Raw genomic sequence first — 3,987 nt, forward strand, 5'->3', positions numbered from 1 at the left:
AGAGAGAGAGAGAGAGAGAGAGAGAGAGAGAGTGCGTGTGTGTGGAGCGTCACAGCTCTCCATACTCTGACGCCACTACCCTATGATTCTGGTTGAGAGATTTTTCACTCCCTTTTTTTCATGTTTCACTTAAATGGTTGCTTACTTTGATATATTTAAAGTATCTCTTTGTCTATTCTAAGTGATATATCCTTAAAAAATTATCTTGATCAGGCATGAATCTCCAGGCAAAATCAACTTGGAAGCTTCAAAAATTAAAATTTAGACCATATGAACTCTGACTTCTGCAAACTTAGAGTTGAATTGAGCGTCTTGGAAACACAAAACCCAATGACAACAAAATCGACCCAATATGAGCCCAAATGAGTCCAAATCAAAGACTCTAAGCACTTTTGGAAGGATCAAACCACAATTTGGATTACCAAACGGTCTCCAAACGTGACATGCTTATAAGTGAATCGAGCGGCTCGACGAGACGAATCCAACGAGCTAAGATCGTTAAATTCTGATATCATTAAGATAGTCAAGGTCCATTAAATGATGTATGATCGCATGCAGGAATCAAGATCAGTCGTCCATCCAAACCACACCCAATTTATCCTTGATCTTCTACTTATTTGCAAGTCATGCCATTCAAGAATTCTATAAATAGAATCACATTTCCTCTTGAAAAGGGGAGGAAGCCAAGAGAGAAGAATGAAGAAAGCTCCACCGTCGGAGTTTTGCCGCACCACCGTCAGAGTTCTGTCACACCACCGTCAGAGTTTTGTCGCACCACCGCCAGAGTCCTACCGATCCACTGCCGGACCACCAAGGGATGCCAGAATTCTATCGAATCACCACCAGACCATCAAAGGATGTCGAAATTGCCACCCGAAACCTGAGTGCCCCCTGACGCTGAAGTGTCACTATTAAACCACTGCCTGAAACCGGAGTGCTGCCGGACGACCACCTGATGTTGGAGTGACACCGGACTTTAGCAAAACTTTCAGTTGACATTTGTAATCTGGTCGTCTTCAAGGACGAGTCAGACCATTGTACTTTGCTCAAATTATAGTTGAATCATTTTTACCTAGGCTAAGCCCAGTGATTTTTTCCCTTTCTCGAGTTTTCCACATAAAAAATATTGTGTTATGTGTGTATGAGCTGGATATCCGTGCAACGCTAAGACGTAGAATTATAATTCCATCGCCGCGTATATTCTTGCCCACAACACTAAGAATAGTAAAACAAAGAGAGAAGTGAAGAAATAGAAAGAGGGTGTGTGAGAAGAGAATTTTGTTCATTTTATCTAAATTTTTACAGTGAATTTCTTTGTGTAATGTGCTAGGTTTTTTTCCCATATTTCAAAAATTTTCACGTAAATGTTGTTGTTCATTTTAGCTCTTTTTTTTTTTTCATTACGTGCTTTTCTTCCTAACATGTCATAAATTATATTAATTTTATTATATATTTCATAAATGTTAAATTTATTTTTATATATAACTATATCATAATATTCTTTTTTGAATATTTATTTTTTAAAATTTTAATATGTTAGAATTAAATATTTTTCAAAGAATTCATGTCCTGTGATTATTAAAAAAAATTGTTCTTCAATATCATAATCTTGAGCACACCCTTCAGAATTTATCACTTATCATTCCAAAATGAAAAGAATTAAATATTATGATTTTTATTTTTATTTAATATTAATTATATTATTAGGATATGAAGAGATGGCAAATTTGTAATTTTAATTGCCACTTTATAATTAATTGGTAGGGAGTTTGGCTACATTCACAATCACCGAATTAGGGAGTAGGGACCAACCTTTGTGTGTACTTATTTTTTGGGTTAAATTTTTGTGTATTTATGTTTTGACCAATATTTACACCTAATTGTTTTTTTTTTAAAATTTATTCATATCTCATTCAAGTCTTTTAAGTAATATAAAAATAAGTTTTAATAGGTTATTATTATTTTAATAGTTCGTCCCACATATAATTATTTTTTGGATACCCAAAATATTAATATTACATGACTACCACCCATAGAACAAATTTGGGTACATGGAATGAAATATTAAAGTTTATAGGATTGTATGAATGATATAAATGAATTATATGAGTGGTATATAATATATTTGATATTAAAGTTGTATATGGGTGGTAGGCATGTAATATTAATGTTTTAGGTGTTAGATATGTAAATAGCATAAAATAAAGTGGTATGTATGTAAATTTTCCTTATTTTTTATGGTTAACATAGTTGAACGCAAAAGAAAAAAGTTATACATTCTTTAACAGAAGAGATTATTATGTCCGGAGTTTGGATAAATTTTTTTGTCCGACCTCCAATTACGTAAAAAGTACTTGGATTTTTTTCTATCTTGTACACGATTAACTATTCTATGCGGACGCCGAACGCCGTCCAATGATCAATCAAAATGCACCACGTCACCCCTTGCTCGCTACCACAATTCGAATTAAACTGTTGACATAACGCATTCTAGTTGAATGACGTTTTGCATCCGGTCTCCGCACAAAATAATTTCTTCTTGTACACATCATATGTACAAGAGAAAAAAAATTGATACTCCTTTCATTCATTCGCATGCAAACTACTCGCATCTACTAATTTTTTCTTAATAAGAGGTCTATATGAGAAAGCAATTGTAGGGATTCCAACATAGGTAATTCAATGATTTCTCTATGAGTATGCGGCAACTGTTTTTTTCTTGATATTTGAGTCTTTAAGAGAAATTCACACAAATATTATAAAACCACAGATAAAATAAAATTATTGTTTAAATATGATAATTATGAGAGAAAATTAATGAAATATTATGTTTAAAATTTAAATAAATTTTAGATAAATAATTTGGTTTCATGTTCTTTCAATAGATCCAAACATACTGGTTTTTTTTTTTTTTTTTTTAATTAGGGCTGCTAATTATAAAATATGTAGGGTAAAGAAAGGATTTTGTATGTTTTTAATTGATTTCCAGAGGCATATAGTTTAGTGTGCGTTAAAGAAAAATAGAACTATTTTAAAAATATTTAAAGTATTTGAAGATATGTTTGTTAAAATATTAACATTTATTAAAAGAGATTAGATATTGATAAAATATTTAAATGAGAATGATTTAGTATGACACTTTTAAAAATCATTGGGTCATCCAATTTATGCTTTGAAACTTTCAAATACGCTTCAGACCTTTATGTTGACCCATTTTGACTCATATTAGCTTGAATTTGATGTATTTGTGTTCGTCTATTTGAACTGTTCAGTTCAACTATAAGTTTGCTGAAATCGGAGTTAGAATTTTTCTGAAATTAATTTTGAAAGTTTACTATTCAAAATTACCTCGAGATTCGTGCACAATCAAGATTATTCTTTTTGTGATATATCAATTATAAATAGTAAAAATATCATTATTAAATACATAAATAAAATTTGTATTGAATGATTAAAGTTATAAAAATAAGATAATATGATTAAGAATTATTCAAAAATGATAGTAGATATAAAATAAAAATTCGTAAGATTATCTTAAAATTATTGTAATTATCATTTTAACTGCGATTATTCTTATGCATAGCTACGTGGACATCCAAAACAAAAAAGGCCTAGCCCATTAAACCGGCCTAATTATGAACACAAACGGCTCATATAACGAAATTCAAGTATCGACTGTGTTTTTTTTTTTTTGTCATTTTTTTAATGCTTTCAAAAAAAAAATTGTATTAGAAAGATATTATAGAAAGCAACAAGAAAACTATTCCAAACGAAGCCTAAGACTCCTACATGCTTAATATTCTACTATCATAAGAATCAATACGTGCTATCTAATAGAATAATTTAGAGATTTTGGCTAAATCTACATTATTTTTATTAGGAAAGTGGTTTTTTATTCCTCCCATATTGAATGCTAACATTTAAATTTATGATGATTTTAATATCTATTCCTAGCCTTTATATATATATATATATATATATATATAT

The sequence above is a fragment of the Dendrobium catenatum genome, unplaced genomic scaffold (assembly GCF_001605985.2).
Source record: "Dendrobium catenatum unplaced genomic scaffold, ASM160598v2 fragScaff_scaffold_1024, whole genome shotgun sequence".
Classification (NCBI taxonomy): Eukaryota; Viridiplantae; Streptophyta; class Magnoliopsida; order Asparagales; family Orchidaceae; genus Dendrobium; species Dendrobium catenatum.